Raw genomic sequence first — 20,530 nt, forward strand, 5'->3', positions numbered from 1 at the left:
ACAGGCACCCGTGTCAGGTCCTCTGCCACACAGCTAATGGGCAGGATCAGGGCTTAGCACAAAGCTTAGACCAAAGTAGGTGTTCAGCCAATGTTAGAATGAATTAATAGATGACCTGAGTCTTAAGCCTGGGTCACTAGGATGATAATGCCCCTGATGTAAAATGACAGTGAAGACAGGAAAAGTGGCCCTGGGGTGAAGGGGCTATGCCAAGCAGAGTACTTGAGTGTCTTATGCTGCCCCCATGACTGATGGAATACCACCTCTCCCCTGGTAGCAAGAGAGCCAGGCAAGGGTGGGAATTCTCTGTGGCTCTGCACTGCCAGTCTCAGAGATTGGGGACTGAGGCAATTATTCTGAGCCATCAAATGAATAAATATTTTGGAATGAGAGTCAGCAGGGAGATGTGATGGGATTTAAATGCTGATATAATATGCCCAGCTGCTTTCAGGAGCCATAGTCACTGATAGGACTGGGAGAAGGCAGGCAAGAGCTCACCAGCTAGGGCACTAACAAGCCAGTAACTAAGGTCCTCGTTTCCCTCGTCTCCTTCGGGGGATGCTCCCAGGGAAGGGAAGGACACTCTGCCCTGCTGTATTTTTGGCCATTATGTCCACCAGCATTTGGATCATGTTAGTGGGCATTCTATGTATCCACCAATGATGGGAAATCTCCTGGTGACGGAGAGGTAGACTTCACTGTAAGAACCACCATTATGCTTGCCACTCAGCATTAAATACACGTTAGCCCCACAGATGGAGCAGAGTCGGAGCTCAGAGTTGGTTGTAGAACAGGATTTTTATGAGCATTCTCAATGTTCAGTGGATTCATTTCTCGTTCAATTGATAATTCACTCATAAATTTCTTCCTTCCTTCCTTCCTTCCTCCCTTCATTCATTCAACAAGCATTTTGGTGAGGTGTATTTTTTTTTTTAAGTAGGCTCTATGCCCAGTGTTGGAGCCCAATGCGGGGCTTGAATGCCGGATCCTGAGCTGAAATCAAGAGTCGGATGCTTAACTGACTGAGCCACGGAGGCACCCCAGTGATGTGTATTATTAATGCCGCACCCAGATCCCTTCTTACTGTTTCTGTGCCCTGCACCTGCTCCCTAAGTGGGCCTTCCTTTCCAACAGCTCACACCCATGAGTCTTTTCAAGACTCTTCTTGGGAATGTACATCCTCCCCATTCCCAGGGTGCCTTTAACCAGTGACTTAGTTCAGGAGTCATAAAGCCCCAGACCCTGACCCTAATCCAGAAAACTATGGATGCAACTTATATTCCGGGGGCCCCAAGGGACCAGGATGAAGCTGCCTGGGAGGAATTTTTTCCGAAATCATGTTCCTTCCCAGAACGCTGGGGCTATAGCGTGAGGCAAGTGACAGGATTGTGCCCAGAGTTTAAGGGGACACTTACTCTGAGACTCATGCACCAGCCTCCACATTTTTGCACCCTGGGTGCCTCCTTCTGTTCCCCAAGCCCTCCCCCTCTTCCCTGTCTGCTTCCCCTGCTCCTTTATGGGTTTCCCCTGGGAGCATTTCCACGATACCCACGTGTCTGCACGTCTTCCTCTCAGGGTCTGTTTCTGGAAGCCCGACCAAAGTTGACTAAGTGCTGTGTGCTGGAAACTGTCCTGTGTGCACAAGAAGGAGTGTGACCTAGTCTCTGCCCTCTGAAAGCTCACAATCCTAGGGGACCACATGGCGCAAGGCCCTATCCCTGCAAATAGCCACGCCACCTCTGGCTGTAGTCCTGAGGCAGAGAGAAACTCACCCAAGCGCTCCAGTCATGGGCCTCAGCTGCCTCGTTACTGAAAGCTGCCCCTGGCTGCTGATTTCAGGAGGATTTCAGCAGATGAAACATTAAAACACTTTTTAAAATAATTGGTTTTGTACAGTCAGTTGCTGCAGACATCCCCAGATTTGCATGCTTCAAAGGCAAAGAGGTTTGTTCTTAATGAATTTATCTTGCAATACTTGGATTTGAGGTTTAGTGCAATGCCAGCTGCAGGGGGACTCTTGCCTCTTGTCACCAAAGTGCCTTAGCGTAGAGATAGTAAGCGAGGCCAGGGTGTTCTGAAGCATCCATGCAGAGGAACTAGGGAGCCGACAAAGGGATTTCAGTTGTGGGCTAAATCCCAGAGGTACCCCCCCTAAATTTACCCTTGTAGTGGCTGGAAGAATGTCCCCCAAACTCCATGTCTACCTGGACTCCCAGAAGCAAGTCAGACCCACAGACTGGGAGTTAAGAAACTGCATAAAGTGACAAGTCACTGGCAACCTGATGTGGCCCCTCCCAGCCTCGTGCCAAAACTTTATGACCAGGCAGAAAAAAAAAAAAAAAAAAAAAATGAAAGTTCCCACCAAGGTGGGGAATGAAGATGGGCCTTCAAATTAAGCACCCTGATCTCAGCTGTTCAGCCTCTGGAACTGTGAGAAGTACATTTCTGTGGTTTGAGCCACTGGGTCCATGGCCTTCTGCTATAGAGGCCCAGACTAACACAGCAGGAGTGGGCACTGGGGGAGGCTACAAGATCGGAGGAGGGGAGAAGGGTCTTTCTCACGCCTGTTTGCCTCCTGATCCATCAATGTGCCACGGCAGCAGCCCTGGGGCCCGCACTAACCACTGGTTCCAGTTTCCAGGTGTTCCAGCCCTCCCACAGCCAGGCTCGTGGTACCCTCTGTGAGGTGCCAGCAGCTCCCTCCGCTCGAGCTCTCAGGGGTTCTGCACACCAGCCCTGTGTGGTTTGCCTCTGAGCAGCAAGGTTCTGACAATTCCTAGTCTTCCCTTTGCTCCCCCAGACCTGGGGTGGACTTTGATACCTGCAGGGCTCTCTGCAATACCTTACGGCTCCCTTTGATTTGTCAGTCCTCCGATGTTCATTAGGATAATTCCCTGTTTTGAATTCTCTCTGTTCAAACAGCAGCGTTATTTCTGTTTCCCTGACCTTGACGTCCTACAAGGGAGCTCATCTGGTGACCTAGATCCTTGCAGGAATGATGCGGCAGAGTCATGGTCAACTTCCAGTGGACACACAATCTGAGCAAGAAATAAACCTTTGTGCTGTAACCCGTCAAGATTTCTTGGGTCATTTTTGTTATGCGGCACAATCTAGCCTATCCTGACTAACACAGAAGCCTCAAAGTCACATGCCCTCTTGCTGGGCTCTTAGAGAGGATTCTCTCAAGGCACGAGTGGGCAGAAAATTGCTCCCAGAGCAAGCTGCACACTGGCAATTTTACAAATGCCCCAAAGCTTGGGCAGATCTTGCTGTGTTTGAAATTGAGTAAAAAAGAAAAGCCCAGGGCGCCTGGGTGGCTCAGTCAGTTAAGCGTCCAAATCTTGATTTTGGCTCAGGTCATGATCTCACAGTTGTGGGATTGAGCTCCACATTGGGCTCCACACTGACAGCACGGAGCCTACTTGGGATTCTCTCTCTGCCCCTCTCCTGCTTGTGCTCTCTCTCTCTCTGTCTGTCTCTCAAAATAAATAAAAAAAAATTTTAAGACAAAAGCTTAGAGTCTAAGCGTGAATATTTTTATTATATAAAGAGTTTTAAAAATAAGTAAGGAAGAGACAAATACCCCTGTGGGAAAATGGCCTAAGGGACATATGGGAAAATGCTCAGTTTTACCAGTAATCAATCAAAATTTCAAGTATGTAATCAACAATTCAAGTCTGTCAAAAATTCAAGTATGTAATACCATTGTTATAACTTAAATGGTGTCCCCCCTCCTTCCTGCAACCCTGCAAAAGAAGGTCTACTGAACTCCTAGCTCCCAGTACTTGACAACGTGATCTTATTTGCAAATAGGGTCATTGCAGATGTGGTTAGTTAAGATGGGGGTCTTACTGGAGTAGGACAGGTCTCTAATCCACTATGACTGGGGTCCGTATAATGAAATGGCCATGGGAAGACAGACACCCAAGGGAGAAAGCCGTGTGATGATAAGGGTAGAGATTGGAGTTATTCAGTGAAGGGGAGGAACACCAAAGACTGTCAACAAACTGCCAGAAGCCAGGAAGAAGAGGAAGGATCCCCCTACAGTTTTCTTTCCTTCTTCTTCTCCTTCTTCTTCTTCTTCTTCTTCTTCTTCTTCTTCTTCACATTTATTCCTTTTTTGAGGGACAGAGAGAGACAGTGTGAGTGGGGAAAAGACAGAGAGAGAAGGAGACACAGAATCCAAAGCAGGCTCCAGGCTCTGAGCTGTCAGCACTGAGCCCAACACGGGGTTCGAACACACAAACCGCGAGATCATGACCTGAGCCGGAGCCGGACACTCAACTGACTGAGCCACCCAGGCGCCCTTCCCCCTACAGTTTTCTGAGGGAACACAGTCCTGCCAATGTCTTAATTTGGGACATTAGCCTTCAGAACTGTGACACAATAAATTTGTTATTTTCAGCCATACAGTTTGAGGTACTTCATAAGAACACCCCTAGGAAACTAATAAAACCAATCTTTATTTTTTATATTGGAAAAGAATAAATTACCCAGGACTTAGTAGAATGTTCATGAGGGGCGGGCCACCTGGGTAACTCGGTCGGTTAAGCATCTGACTTCACCTCAGATCTTACAGTTTGTTTGTGAGTTTGAGCCCTGAGTCAGAATCTGTGCTGACAGCTCAGAGACTGGACCCTGCTTCTAATTCTATGTCTCCCTCTCTCTCTGCCCCTCCCTCACTTGCTCTCTCTCTCTCTCTCTCTCTCTCTCTGTCTCAAAAATAAATAAACATTAGGGGCATCCGGGTGGCTCAGTTGGTTAAGCAGCCGACTTCGGCTCGGGTCATGATCTTGCGGTCCGTGAGTTCGAGCCCTGTGTCGGGCTCTGTGCTGACAGTTTGGAGCCTGGAGCCTGTTTCAGATTCTGTGTCTCCCTCTCTCTCTGACCCTCCCCCGTTCATGCTCTGTCTCTCTATGTCTCAAAAATAAATAAACGTCAAATAAAAAAAATTTTTTTTAATAAATAAATAAACATTAAAAAAATAAATAAATAAACATTAAAAAAAAAAGAATGTTCATGAGCGGTGAGGGGCAGGCACACTTATACAGGCTGATGGGAGACCAGAATTGTATAGTTACTTTTGATAGATCAACTGGCAAAATGTATCAATAACAGCCTTAAAAATATTTATATACTTTCTGACCTAGCAGTTATGTTTCTACAAGTTTGTCTAAAGAACTGAGAAGGTAAAAAGATGAGGACAGCTATGCTGATAATAGGAAAAGTTAAAAATAATCAAAGTGTACAACAATGGGAATTGCTTAAATAAATCATGCCACGTTGCATGCAGTCGTTTAAGAAAGAAAATGTAGGGGCGCCTGGGTGGCTCAGTTGGTTGAGCATCCGACTTCGGCTCAGGTCATGATCTCACGGCTCGTGAGTTTGAGCCCCGACTCGGGCTCCGTGTTGACAACTCAGCCTGGAGACTGCTTCGGATTCTGTGTCTCCCTTTCTCTCTGCTCCTCTCCTGCTCACATGCTGTCTCTCTCTCAAAAATAAATAAAGATTAAAAAAAAAAAGAATGAAAATGTAGATTTATATGTATTGCCATGAAAAGGGCTTTATAACATATCATTGGAATGACAGAGAGGTTTAAATGATAAAACACATATGTTGAAACACATATGTTATTCAGGAAATGATGTATATGTTTACATATATATATGTGTGCAAAGAAAAGTGTCATCAGGGTTTAGTAAATTGGCAATTGGTAGATACCGTATAAACATTTACTGAATAAATTAATGAATAATTAAATAAATAAGACTTACATACTAAAATCTTAACATTAGTTTCCTGTAGGTGTTGAATTTATGGGTGATTAAAAAAAATGTTTTTATGTTTATTTATTTTTGAGAGAGCAAGACAGAGCATGAGCAGGGGAGGGGCAGAGAGCGAGGCAGACACAGGATCTGAAGCAGGCTCCAGGCTCCGAGCTGTCAGCACAGAGCCTGACTCAGGGCTCGGAATCACGAACTGTGAGATCATGAACTGAAGTCGGACCCTTAACTGACTGAGCCACCCAGGTGCTTCTGGGTGATCTTTTTTTAAAAAATGTGTTCTTATTGTTTTTGAATTATATCAATTTTCTTATTTGTATACAATATGTATGCATCACAACTATAATAAGGAAAAAAAACCAACGTTGGTTTTCTGTTTGAGTTCTGCCATCAACTGATTTTCTGATCTGGGACCCTACAACCCCCACACAGCCAATCTTGTCTTAGTCCACAGAGGAAGTGAGGGGTTGGTGAGATGACCCCCCAGAACCTTCCCCAGTGGCCTGGGTATGGAAGGTTCTACAGAAGAGGAAATGGTAATGAAATAGAGCTAAGAACAGAAAGCTGCAGGAGTCCAACGCAAGCCTGTAGGGGGGGAGCCACCAGCCATAAATCCTGCTGGGGCCTCAGAGGCCAGCAGGAGGCACAGACAGAACTGCCTACATCCTATTAGCTTCTCTGGGCCTGAAGCCACATCAAGTCTGAATCCCGGTTTATAAAAAGCTGGCCAAGAAACAAAGCAAACAATAGCAGCAAAGAAGGAACTAAAAGTTACATGAATAAATGTTAGCTAAGAAAACCCCAAAGGCTCACTCTTGAGGGCTGTAAAATTCCAAGGCTTAGTGAAGCCACTTTGGAAAGAAACCTAACATTTCTTCCAAAGGTTCAACACAGAGTTACTGTAGGACCCAGAAATTCTACTCCTGAAAGAAATGAAAATATATGTCCACAAAGAAGCCTGCACACGAATGTTCAAAGCAGCATTATTCATAACAGCCAAGAGTGGAAACGACCCAAATGTACATGAACTGATACACGGATAAACACAATGGAATATTATTCAGCCATGAAAAAGAACAAAGACCATATGTGATAACATGGAGGGACCTTGACAACTTTATGCTAAGTGAAAGAAGGCAGTCAAGAAAGGCCGAATATCACATAATTCCATTTTATGAAATTTCCAGGAAAAGCAAGTCTCTAGAGACAGAAGGTAGTTTGGTAGAAGGGAATGGAGACAGTAGAGTGGGGGGGGGGGGGTTGATGGCTAAATGGTATGGAGTTCTTTTGGGGTGATTGAATATATTCTGAAATTGATTGTAGAGTCGATTCACAATTCTGTGAATGTATTTACAACTATTGAGTTGTTCTCTTTAAGTGGATGAGTTCTATGGCATGTGAATCATACTTCAATAAAGCTATTATTTCAAATAGATGAGGGGTGCCTGGGTGGCTCAGTCAGTTAATCGTCCGACTTTGGCTCAGGTCACAATCTCACAGTTCGTGAGTTCCAACCCCGCATTGGGCTCTGTGCTGACAGCTCAGAGCCTGGAGCCTGCTTCGGATTCTGTGCCCCTCCCTTACTCACACTCTCTCTTTCAAAAATAAATAAATATTAAAAAAATTTTTTTTAAAAGAACGAAAAGAAAAGTGGGGTTCTTGGGTGGACTCAGTCAGTTGAGCATCTGACTTTGGCTTAGGTCGTGATCTCACAGTTTATGAGTTTGAGCCCTCACTGCTGTCAGTGCAGAGCCCGCTTTGGATCCTCTGTCCCTCTCTATCTCTGCTCTCCCCCTGCTTGTGCATTCTCTCTCTCTCTCTCTCTCTCTCTCTCTCTCTCTCTCAAAAATAAATACACTTTTCTTGTAAAAGAATTAAAAAAAAAGAAGAGGGGCACCTGGGTGGCTCAGTCTGTTAAGTATCATGACTCTTGGTTTTGGCCCAGGTCGTGATCTCACGGTTTGTGAGTTTGAGCCCCATGTCGGTCTCCACACTGATAGTGTGGAGCCTGCTTGGGATTCTCTGTCTCCCTCTCTCTCTGCCCCTCCCCTGCTCTCTATATCTCTATCTCTATCATCTCTATCTCTATCTCTATCTCTATCTCAAAATAAATAAACATTTAAAGACTTTTAAAGAATATAGAAAAGAAAAGAAAGAGAACAAAGCTTCTAAGGTTGTTTTTCCTAATCAGTTCATCGTGCAGGTAAGTGTGATGTTGGCTCCCATATATTAGGGACATCCCCTATACCAAGCAAGGGTGTTAACCATGGCATGGAGCTGAAGGACACGAGACATGTGGCTCAGTTGCTCATTTCACTGCAGCCAAGAGCCAGGAAACAGACAAGCCATGCTAGTTCATGCAGCTGCCTGCCGACCCTCCCACTGACCTCTCCTACAGGAAACAGCCCAGCAGAGATGAGCCAAGCTGGGCCAGAGCAGGAGAACTGCCCAGCTGACCCACAGCTAAATAAGTGATTGTTGGTTAAGGTGCTGTATTTTGGGATGATTTGTTACGCAGTAGAAACTAACTGATACACTTGGGTACAAATGTGTGAGAGTTCCTCCAGGGAATATATCAAGCTATAGAGCTGCTAGATTTGACATGTCTTCAAATGTACTAGATATTTCCAAGTATTCTCCAACGTGGTCAGGCCCATTTACACCCCACTAGCCTTGTAGGTGGGTTCCTCTTGTACCACAATCTTGTCAATACTTAGTAAAGTTGGATATTTTGATTTTTGCCAACCAGGCAGGTGTGAAATGGTATCTTGCTGTTTTAGTATGCAATTCCCTGATTAATATCTTTTCTGAAATTAATTGGTTGAATGGGGTTTCTGTCAGACTTGTACCCTCCACCTTCCTCATGTGGCAAACCGCTAATCATCCTTCCAGATGTGTGAAGAAGTTACGTTTCACTTCCAGAATGCCTCTACAAGTCTTTACACCTGCTTCTCCTTTAAGATGTAGCTCAGCACTGGCTCCCCCAGTAAGCCTTCCTGACATCCAGCCCCACACTGGGTTAGGTGCCTCTCTGTGCCCCATTCACCTCCCCCTGCCTGAGCACCCACTTCATTGCACTGTAATCATCTAAACTCCTTCTGGAAAAGGGGTCGGGGCCCAGGGAACCAGTACACAGGCCCTTTCTAGGACCTGGCCCATCAGCCCAGTGCTGGGCCCCAGGTAACCTCCTTCCTGAACATCTGCTTGAGACGAAGAGTCAAAAGGATAAATATGAATTCACTTCACTTACCTTGACACCATTTACATTCACATTTGTTTGTTGTCTTGAGGATTTACGGGGTGTTTCCAAGTTTGTTACCTGAGTGTGATTTAACAATAACAGTAATTATAGTAAATATAAGAATGCCTGGCTGGCTCAGTCAGTGGAGCATGTGGCGCTTGAGTTTGAGGTTGTGAGTTCGAGCCCCACATTGGGTGTAGAGATTACTAAAGAATAAAATCTTTTATTTTTTATTTTTTTTTTAATTTTTTTTTAACGTTTATTTATTTTTGAGACAGAGAGAGACAGAGCATGAACGGGGGAGGGTCAGAGAGAGGAGGACACAGAATCTGAAACAGGCTCCAGGCTCTGAGCTGTCAGCACAGAGCCCGATGCAGGGCTTGAACTCACAGACCGCGAGATCATGACCTGAGCTGAAGTTGGATGCTTAACCGACTGAGCCACCCAGGCGCCCCTGTATTCATCTTTTTAAAAGATTTTAGGGGCACCTGGGTGGCTCAGTCAGTTAAGCGGCTGACTTTGGCTCAGGTCATGATCTCGTGGTCCATGAGTTCAAGCCCTGCATCGGGCTCTGTGCTGACAGCTCAGAGCCTGGAGCCTGTTTCAGATTCTGTGTCTCCCTCTCTCTGACCCTCCCCCGTTCATGCTCTGTCTCTCTCTGTCTCAAAAATAAATAAATGTTAAAAATAAATAAATAAATAAATAAATAAATAAATAAATAAAATATGTATTACTAAATAAATTAATATCATATTTATATGGCATTTATTGAGGACAAACCACGCTTAATAAATTATATGCAGTATCTCACTGAATTCTTAAATTTTTTTTTTTAACATTTATTTATTTTTGAGACAGAGAGAGACAGAACATGGACAGGGGAGGGTCAGAGAGAGAGGGAGACACAGAATCTGAAACAGGCTCCAGGCTCTGAGCAGTCAGCACAGAGCCCGACGTGGGGCTCGAACTCACGGACTGTGAGATCGTGACCTGAGCCGAAGTCGGCCGCTTAACCGACTGAGCCACCCAGGCACCCCTATCTCACTGAATTCTTAAAACAACCACAAAAATGGGGAGAGTCAAATAACACAACACTTGAAATACTTCACGTTTAGATAATTATTATTAACCATGTGTATTAATTTCCTAGGGCTGCTTAATAGATTACCACAATCTGAGCAGGGAGGGGTGCTTAAAAACAACACAGATTTATTCTTGCACAGTTTTGGAGGCCAGAATTCACGAATACCCTGGAGTACGAGCCCCTAGTTAAAATTCCATGATTTGGAGATATTTACATCAGTTATTTTTATTATCATGCCCACCATCCACAGTACCTAACACATGTGCTCAGGAAGAAGGTGCTGCTGAATAGGTTCATATTGAAAATGGACCAGCAATCCCTGAAATTCCTCAGCCAATGACCATTTCAGCCCATGGTCAGGTCTTCCTGGCCCATCACCTACAAGGAAAGAGGACAGAAATGACCTTGGCTTAATTCTGACAAGCAAAAACAATGGCACAAAGCTTTCTCCATGTGACCAGCAGAGGCCCCCACAATTTCCCCAGGCCACCCTGCCCAACCTCCTCATTGTTCAGTAAAAACTCCTCCTTTCCTACAACTCCAAGATCAGAACGCTGTGATTCTGAGACGTAACTGCACTCTCCTTCTTGCTACAGTGCCTTTTAATTAGGCTTCAAAAGCCCTGGAGATCACGCTGCTCCCTTGTAATGGTGTGTTCTGGAAAATTACTGCCATTGGATTAAATTAAAGAAAGGTTATTCAACTGCTTTGTTAGGCATATTTCAGCGTCGTTGGGATAACATCAAGACCCTGGTTGCTGTTATTGTTATTTACAGAAAAGGAGTGAGCACACGTCCTTCTGAAAGGTGATTGAAGAGGCAAGTCAGCTCTCACGGAAGAGTTAGGATAAGAGAGGCTGAGAAATCATGCCTGCCACTGGAGCATGAAAATTTTCAGCATCCGAGGTGGAGGAAGACGTACCTAACATTAGTTGAGAATATACTATTGTGAGCTGAACTGTGTCCCCCCGCCCCAACCCAAATTTATGTATGTGGAAATCCCAACCCCCGCCACCTCAGACTAATCACATCTGGAGATAAAGTCTTTCAAGAGGTAATTAAGTTAAAATGAAATCCTCAGGATGGGTCCCAAGCCAGTATGACTTGTGTCCTTATAAGAAGAGGAGATTGGGGTTGGGTGCCTGGGTGGCTCAGACAGTTAAGTTATCTGACTTCAGCTCAGGTCACGATCTTGTGGTCCGTGAGCTCAAGTCCCGCATCAGTCTCTATGCTGACAGCTTGGAGTCTGGAGTCTGCTCCGGATTCTGTCTCTCTGCCCCTCCCCTGCTCACATTCTGTCTCTCTCTCAGAAATAAATAAACATTAAAAAATTTTTAGGGGCACCTGGGTGGCTCAGTCCGTTGAGCGTCCGACTTCGGCTCAGGTCATGATCTCACAGTCCGTGGGTTCGAGCCCTGCGTCGGGCTCTGTGCTGACAGCTCAGAGCCTGGAGCCTGTTTCAGATTCTGTGTCTCCCTCTTCCTCTGACCCTCCCCTGTTCATGCTCTGTCTCTCTCTGTCTCAAAAATAAATAAATGTTAAAAAAATTAAAAAAAAAATTTTAAAGAAGAAGAGGAAATTTGGCAGACGTGCCCACAGAGACAGAGGGAAGAATGTGGAGTCATAGGGAGAAGGTGCAAGCCAAGGAGAGAGGTCTCAAAGGAAGCTAACATTGCTGACCCCTTGATGTCACACTTCCAACTTCCAGAACTGTGAGAAAGTAAATTTCTGTGGTTGAAGCCACCCGTGGGGCTCTATTAGGGTAGCTCTCACAGACTATTATAAGGACTGGAGGAGTGCTTGGTGTGTATAATTGTGTTTGATTCTCACTGCCCTTACTTGTTCAAGGTCTTACCAGCTGGTGAGTGGCAGAACCAGGATTTGAACCCAGTTCGGCTGAGGAGAAAAGGTGGTCATTGGCTTGCAATGAAGTTTGAAAGTTCCTTCCAACATGGGGATGTCTGACTGGTTCAGTGTGTGGAGCATGTGACTCTCCAGCTCAGGGTTGTAGGTTTGAGCCCCAGGCTGGGTGTAGAGATTACTTAAAAACAAAAAAATAAAGAAGTCCCTTCCAACACAAGCAGTTTATGGTTTGGTACACCGCGGAGGCTCGGGCATGTTTGTAGCAGGCTCTGGTGTCTATCATGCTCTTAAAAGGGTGCCACTCTCACTGAGGATTCTTTATGAAGTACAAGTGCTTCTAGAAGTCTTTGAGGGCTGTTAGAGAAGGTGCTGGCTGCTTCTCCAGGAAGGATCTGAACCCACACCTGCCAACTGATGGCTCTCTGCTGCTTTTAGAATACAGTCAAAGCGCTTAGCCCACCATTCCATAACTGTCATGACTGACCGCTGGTCACCTCCTCTCCAGCTACATCTCTCGCCACATGGTTGCTGGATACAACTAGGCAGAACTTCCTGCCCCTGGACAATGTGTAGCCTCCCTGCCTTCGTGTCTTTGTCTAAGCTGTTCCTTCTCTCTAGAGTGTTCTTTCCACCTTGTCCACTTGGTGACCTGTTATCTTTCAAGCATCACCCTCAAATCTCCTCCCTTTCAGGAAACCTTGACATCCCCTAGAAGAAACAGGGGCTTCCTCCTTTGCTCACTTGTTACACTTTGTCCATTTTCTGTGTGGCAGACATAACCCTAAAGTGACCCCTGCAATGAGTCACATCCTTATATAATACCCTCTCCTTCAGTTTGGGTAGAACCAGTGATTTGCTTCTTTTTTTAAATTTATTTTAAACATTTATTTGTTTTAGAGAGAGAGAGAGAGAGAGAGAACAAGTGGGGGAGGGGCAGAGAGAGAGGGAGACACAGAATCTGAAGCAGGCTCCAGGCTCTGAGCTGTCAGCCTGGAGCCCAGTGTGGGGCTTGAACTCACGAGCCACAAGACCATGACCTGAGCTGAAATCAGTTGCTTAACCGACTGAGCCACCCAGGTGCCCCCCTTTTTTCCCCTAACTATGATGTGAGACAGGAGTGGTAAGATGTCACTCTCTTGATTAGATGACGAAGATGATTGGATGACACTCTTAAGATTACCGTACATTATAGAAGACTCCATCTTAGCAGACTAGAGAGACTCCCTTGCTGGCTTGGAAGAAGTCAGCTGCTGTGTGTGAACCACATGACAAAAAAATGTGAGTGGCTTCCAGGGTGAGAAAATGGCCCCGCAGCCAACAGCCAGAGAAAAGGTGTGACCTTCAGTCATATCGTCACAAGAAATGAACCCTGCCATTAACTGAATGAGTTTGGAAGTGGATCCTTCCCTAGTCAAGCCTTCAAATGAGAACACAGCCCTGCCAATATCTTGATTGCAGTCTTATGAAATACTGAGCAGAGGAACCAGCTAAACCATGCCCAGACTCCTTACCCCCGGTAACTATAAGACAACAAATGTGTGCTGTTTAAGCCATCAAATTTGTAATAATTTGTTACACAGCAATAGATATCTAATACAGTCTATTATAACACAGAGTCAGTATTACTCTTTACATATTATTCCCAACTAGAAGGGAGGCATGAGAAAAAGGATGAGAGTTCAGCTCTTTCTGACACATAGTAGGCATTTGATACATGTTTGTTGATTGAATAAATGAATATGATCTTTTAAGGTTCTACCTGGCTTTTAAAAATGTCACGATAATTTTAAGATGTTGAAATCCGTTTCTTACTACCTTCATAGAAGGTCAATGAGGATATCACATTTCCAAGGAATAAAGAAGAATACAGAGAGCAAGCATTCTTCTGTAACAGTTATAGATTCTTTGACACAATTTGCCAAGCAGTTGGGCACACTGGGCCCTGTAAATGTAATAACGATGTCTGCCAAGTGTCTTTGAAGATGGTCAAAGTCAAAGGCAAAATCACAAAACCTGCTGAAAGACAGCTAGGACCATTAGCTGCTATTTGAAACCCAGAGGCAAGAGATATTACGAGCCTCAAACCAGTCAGAGGAAGAGTCATCAGTCAGCTGGGGAGTCAGGGATAGAATTCTAAATCTAAATCTGCCCAGAACCCCAGAAAGCTTTTCCTGCTTCCCCCTCATCCTTGTCTTCCCCCCCCCTCCTCTGCCATAGAAACAAAAACATAATTCTTAGTGCTAGAAAGGACTACAGATCATTGCCTCCAAGCCCCTCATTGTACAGATGGGAAGACTGAGACCCTGTAGAGGAAGGACTTGGCCAAAAGTATACAGAAAGTCCAGAGAACAGCATTGTTTTTCAGAATCCCCTGAAGACTGAAGCTAAAAATAAAAACAAAACAAAACAAAAAACCTCCTTGAGGATCAGTGAGGACATGAGGCAATTAGCCAGAAATGTAGCCACCTCATTACTTAAAAAAAAAAAAAAAAAGAAAGAAAGAAAGAAAAAGTTTTACAGGATCCATACAGATAAGCAAACTAAGAGTTCTTTTCTCAAAACAATTCTTATAGCAGCCCAGAGCTGCCCTGGTCCCAGGCACTGTGCTACGTGCTTCCCATGCATTATTTTCATTAGCTTTCCAACCATTACTCTTTTATAGCCCTTTTTATAGCGCTCTCTCTCTCTCTCTCTCTCTATATATATATATATATATATATAGTGGGCATATATATATATATATATATATATAAAGTGGGCATATATATATATATATATATATATATATATATATAAAGAAACTGAGGCTCAAAGAGGTGACGTGATTCCTCCAAGGTTACATAACCAGGAATTATTTCACCAAGTCTGTCTGCAGTACTGATATCACTTTGCTATGATGCCAAAAAGACAGGGAGGCTAAGGCTCAGAGAAGGGAATGCCAGCCCTTGAGACTTGCCTGGGACCCTAACACCAGAGCTCACCATCAGCATGTCTGATGCACACAACACAACAGCTCCTGACAGTCAACTCCAGGGGGGCAGGAACCATGGTGGTCTTGCTCCTGCTGAATCTCCAGAATGTTACCTGGCAGCATGGAGGAGGAGCTAAGTAAAGTTTGCATGATGAATGAACGAACGGAGGGAATGCATGAATGGATGCCCCGGTTAACCGTGCTGATGTGTACATGGTAAGCATGTGTCCTCTGGGGGCTTTCTCTAATCCGAGCCGAGCAGATAGGTGGAGTGGGCATGCCGGTGTAACCAATATATAATCCCCTGATTAAAGAAGCTCTTCTGGACGTAGCAATCGGATTACAACACAGCATGCCTAATAAGGTCACTTCCACCGCTCTGCCTCTTTCTAGCCACAAATTGGCTCCCCCAAATTAATATTGCCATCATTATCATTTACTATTTCCCCCAAAGCTGTGTGAGAGAAGTCTGCATCAATCCCATCTGTCTCCATACCAGGTGCAATGAGAGCACGTTGAGGGCTAGTACAGTGGGTGGTTCATGGTACAGGCTTTGGGGGAACCACCTCATAGCCCGGATACGGAGTTCTCTTGTCTCTAAAGTAGGGGTCATAATAATATCCATTTCACAGGATTTTCATGAGGGCTGAAGAAAGGATGCTTATAAAGTGCTTTGCCCTTTCATTGCAAGCTCTCGGTAAATTTTCCTTTTAGCTACTAATGTGAGAACCTGAGACAGGCATCACTGGCTCCCAGTGGGACTGTGGATAAGACTTTGACCCTCTCTGGCCCTCGACTGTCCTATCTGTAACACTAGGGTGGGAGAAGGAGGGAATTAAGGATGCATTCAACAAATAATTACTGAGCACTTCCTGTGTGTTTGCCCTGGGGCTGAGCACTGGACACAGAGAGATAAAGGAACTGTGGCCTCGTGCTTGAGGGGCTCCCATGTGCTAAGAACTTTAACCAAGATGGACACAAGCATTCTGGGAACACCTGGGACTTGCCAGGCAGGGTGATAAGCGCTGCATGTTAGTGAGCTCAGTCAACCATAAGGCTGATGACAACACCACTGTCCCTATGTTACAGGTAAAGGGCACTGAGGCACATGAGCCCTTCGTGACTTGCCCAAGGTCAACACAGGTAGTGAATATCAGAGATGGGTTTGAAGCTGGAGATCAGCTCTATGCTCTAGCACCCTTCTCGCACAAATATCACATAATCCTTTATGACCATGAGCCAGACTTGCTTGGAGATGATACCAAGGCCAAGATAAACACAGGTATCCCCTGCTTTTCAAAAGTTTGCTTTAGGTCACTTCGCTTTTTACAGAAGACCTACACTCGTATCTGTTTTCACCAACCCAGAGAAATTAGAAGAGGATTTTTGCTTTTAGGAGAGAAGGCAAAAAGCAAAACTAGCAGTCAGGATTTGTGTTGCAGCGAGCTGTTACAAAGGCAGCGTGTACCCCCAGCAGCGAGCGTCCCCCCGCCAAGCTCTTTCTCCGGAAACTACACTCAGCATCTCAGCATCCAGCCGCCATAGCTCTGAGCTGTGTCTGTGAGCATCTGTGCTCTATCTTGACTTATTTTGTGTCTCCGTTAGCAAGATGTGTCCTAAGGTATCAGAAAAGCCTAAGAGAGGCGATTTCTTTCGTCTGAGGATTGCGCAAAAGTTTTTCCATAATAATGAATGTGATTGGTTCTTCGCTTTATGACATTTCAGCTTCCTAAAGGTTTCATAGGAACGCTCTACTTTTGGATAGAGGGAGTGGGGTGCTGTACTTGTAGCCTCTTTTCCTGATGTTTTGTGCTTTTTCTGGCCTCTCTCTTATCTCCTTGCAGTTGCATCGATATTGTCTGCATTGTCTACCAGTCACAGATGTGAGCATTTCCCTTTTCTCTGCTGATACTATCCCCACATCGCAGGGAAGAGACAGGCTGTGGTCCTGGAGTAGAAGTGATAACTTCGGAGCTGGGGGATACTCCCTATGACGCCCTGCATTAGATTGCTTTGAGCCTCTGCCTCCTGTGTCCAGGCTGGGATCTCAGTCCTCTCTACCTCCATTTCTCTCAGTGAAGTCTTCTTTATTAAACAACCCCCCACTCATTCTCCCCTCTGTCAAATGTCAGCTTACCAACTGGGAATCATTACTTTGTGGTTTGTGTTTAACCTCTGCCGTTCCCAGCCCAACTTCCAAGAAATGTGGTCTTCATATCATTTCCATCTGGGACCTTTTAGCATTTAGGAGGCTGCACAGCATGGGGCTTGAGTAAGAACTCTGGAGCCAGACTGCCTGGGTTCAAATTCCAACTCTTGCATTAACTACCTCTGTAACGTTGGGGACGGTTATGTCCCTATGTCCTGGTTTCCTGCCTGTTTGACCAGGATTATGATGGTGACGATGGTGGTGGTGGTTATCTCTCTTTACAGAATAGTTGGAAGGATTAACGAGTTAACATACAAGTGTTTAAAATAGTGCCTGGCACTCAATAAACATTAGCTGTGTAAAATTTTCTATATGCCCCACAGGAAATGCATCTTCAATTAAACTAATCTCTATTGCCTTCTACAGATACATTCCAGCGGATAAGAGGAAAGGGGAGGCATTCCAAGTGACCATGCAATAGAAAAAGGCTTTTTAGGATTGCCATAAAAAAGAGGAGAAAAGAAGCAACAACTTCATGGTACTCCATGAGTTGCTGCATGTTTCCATCTACTGTACAGGACACGGAGCTTCAATGGCCCTTAGGGGATACAGGAAAGGTTTAGAAACTCTGACAGCTGGAAAGGAAAGCCATTTTTTACGAGTCACTCAACTAGTAAAGGGACGTTCTGGACTAGAATACTGGTTTTCTTCCTGATATCCAGAGTGCAACTCAGTATGTTCTTTCTTAGTTAAAACAAATGCATAAGAAGCAAACAGCCAAGAGTCCAGTTCAACACAAAGCCCTTCTGAGTTGAGTACAATTCACTTTTCCCTCTGTCTTTCAACTGCTCCAGCATGTTCACGTTTCCAGAAACATCCATAGGAGAAGGGCATTGATTGATTCGCCATAGCTGGGGAACGGCAATGAACTGCTGAAAGTGACTTTGGTGAAGTCAGCAAGGGGAAGCTGCCGCATACACGAGAGAATAATAATATTTTCCTTCTGAAGAGGGCAGTGTGCAACCGAGGCCAGGCCTTCCTTCCAGGTCTGGAAGGCCGGAGGCAGTGTAGCCCTCAGAAGCCCAGGCATCTTGGGTTTCCAAGAGCTTATTTCCGAACGACAAACACATCTTCAGACATGAAACGGGATTCTTGCGGTTTGAGCAGTTACACACTCCCTCTCATCAGAGGGTACACAGTGCAAACTGATACTAAGTCGGTTATGCAAGATGGATGGGAGAAGCCCCAACCAGTTCTTTTTTTCCTGCGCTTGTGCTTGTCTTCCCCCCTTGCAATGGGCCTCTATGAAATTAAACGATGGCTTGGCATCCCAGATGGTCTCTGATGTTTGCAGGAGAAAGTGTTTCTTTTTCTGCTAAGATGTGTGTGTAATATAGTTTCTACAGCCTAAAGCAAAATACCTTTTCCCAAACAACGTTGCATAGAAATAAAGTGTTGGGAATGGGGATCTTATCTCCTAGGGTGCATTTATCAAGCCAATCACAGTAATTATAATTAGAACCACAAACTAAGTGAAAGCTGAGCACGAAATACATTTGCAGAAAACCTGAACTGCATATAATTAAGCCCTGCTTGGTGTCATTTTGAGGTATGCCATTAATATATTTTATTTTGCGGGTGCAGGAGATTGATTTTTTCATCTAAATATCTTGGGCTATTTGCATCAGAGGCTTCAATGGCAGTTAAGAAGAGGAAGAATGATGCACATTATTAATTGCTAAACCCAGGGCTTTGAGACAGATATCCAAAGGTAGCTTAGCTGATTATTTAAAACATCCCATCAATTACGTTCATTGGGTATTAATTTAACCTAGGTCTGTTTTAGGGAAGTGAACAAGAGACTTGAAGATTTTGGAGGAAAATATAGCTTCAACTTCTAGCCTCAGCTTTGGACACGCACTAACTTAATAGTGCTGACCATCCTTCCACAATTACCCAATGCCCAGGAAAGCAAGTCCATTCTCCTTAGGGAACATTTGCTCAGGTGTCACCTCTTTGATAAAGTCCTTCAAATTTTCCCCTCCCCTAAACCTGGGCTCTTTCAGCCATCACACTTACCATACTGGTTTTTAACTTTATTTATTTATGTGGTCTTTCTCCCCTGCTGAACAGTGACCTCCTCGAGGTCAGCAATTTCATCTTTTTAACCCATGTCTCCAGCACCCAGTACATGACCTAGTACAGGATAGGTGCTTGGAAAACACTGAATTAAGAGTGACAAAAATAAGTAAGTGGATTAATAAATGAATGCTCTGTCTTTCCGGGGTCAGCTCAAACTACTCCATCAGGTGATATCCTAGCTCTCTCTCTCTCCCAGGTAGAAGTTTGCAGTGGCAATTTCACACTGTTTTTAGGGAAAATAAAGCTTTCTATAGGAGAATCCTTTAGTAGAGTCAACTTGATTGGAAGGGATTTGTGTATGGGGTAGGGCAGGAGCTTCTCTGAGCTCTCAGAAAACCACCTTTGAATAAAAGCACAGGGATTTTTTATTTACTTAGCTCATACTTGGGGATGTGGGATAGGAGAGGAGACCTCTAGGCCACACCTTGGAATACCTTCCCATTTTGTCTTGGGATGCGAAGGCACAGAATGCTTTTCTTCCCAACCCCTTCATATATATTTAAAAAAAAATTTTTTTTTAGATAATTGTAGATTCACACGAAGTTGTAAGATATAATACACAGACTATCCCATGTTTACCCCTGTGTTGACAAGATAACAACTAGTACATTAACATTGACCCAATCCACCCATCTTATTCAGATTTCATCAGTTTTGCACGCACCCATTTGTGCATGTGTTCCTGTGAGTTGTGTACACTTCTCTTTCTGAAAGCGGCTTTCTCGCCTACCGAAGACCAGACAGTGGTCCATTCTGATCTACCCTTGCGCCGGAGTTGGCTCCGGCAGGCTCGGGCAGATGCATGCTTGTACAGATCTCTTGCACCCAGTAGGTGCCCAGCATAAACGCTTGAACTTGTATGTCAGCGCGTGCAAGAGGGGAGCGCAACGCTTTAAGGTAGAAAACCGAGCCTGGAGCGTTCAGTATTTTAGAAGCAAAAAGTTGGCTATTTTCCTCCACAATTGTGAATTAGCTAGGTGGTTAATTGCTCCAAAGCGATTCTGAGGCACACGCTTCGACCGCAGAATAGCCTAGGCTTGGAGCCCATCTTATCTCAACTCGCGGCGGGAGAAGAGGGGAGGGGGACTCGCAGTGCCCCTGTAGCTCCTCCCACCCCAACCCCCACCTTCACCCCTTTCTTCCCCTGGGCTGGACTGTTTCACCCCGTCTCCAGGCAACCGCCAGGCGCGATGCGGGACGTCATTTCCTGAAGAGCCCGTGGGGGGGGGGGAGGGGGAGATAGGGGGAGGGGCAAGGGGGGGGCGGGGCCAAGTCTGGGCAGGCGACGGCGACGGCGT

The 20,530-nt window shown here is 45.0% G+C and overlaps 1 long non-coding RNA gene across 1 annotated transcript in view; it reads left to right on the forward strand.

Moving 5' to 3' along the window:
• Positions 1-12,187, forward strand: part of LOC131491445 (uncharacterized) — a 44,785-nt gene extending 32,598 nt beyond the window's left edge. The window contains exon 3 of the long non-coding RNA XR_009251462.1: positions 11,956-12,187. This is a non-coding gene — a long non-coding RNA (uncharacterized LOC131491445). The remainder of the gene's footprint in view (positions 1-11,955) is intronic.
• The last annotated feature ends 8,343 nt before the right edge of the window (positions 12,188-20,530 follow it).

The sequence above is a fragment of the Neofelis nebulosa genome, chromosome 12 (genome assembly GCF_028018385.1).
Source record: "Neofelis nebulosa isolate mNeoNeb1 chromosome 12, mNeoNeb1.pri, whole genome shotgun sequence".
Classification (NCBI taxonomy): domain Eukaryota; kingdom Metazoa; phylum Chordata; class Mammalia; order Carnivora; family Felidae; genus Neofelis; species Neofelis nebulosa.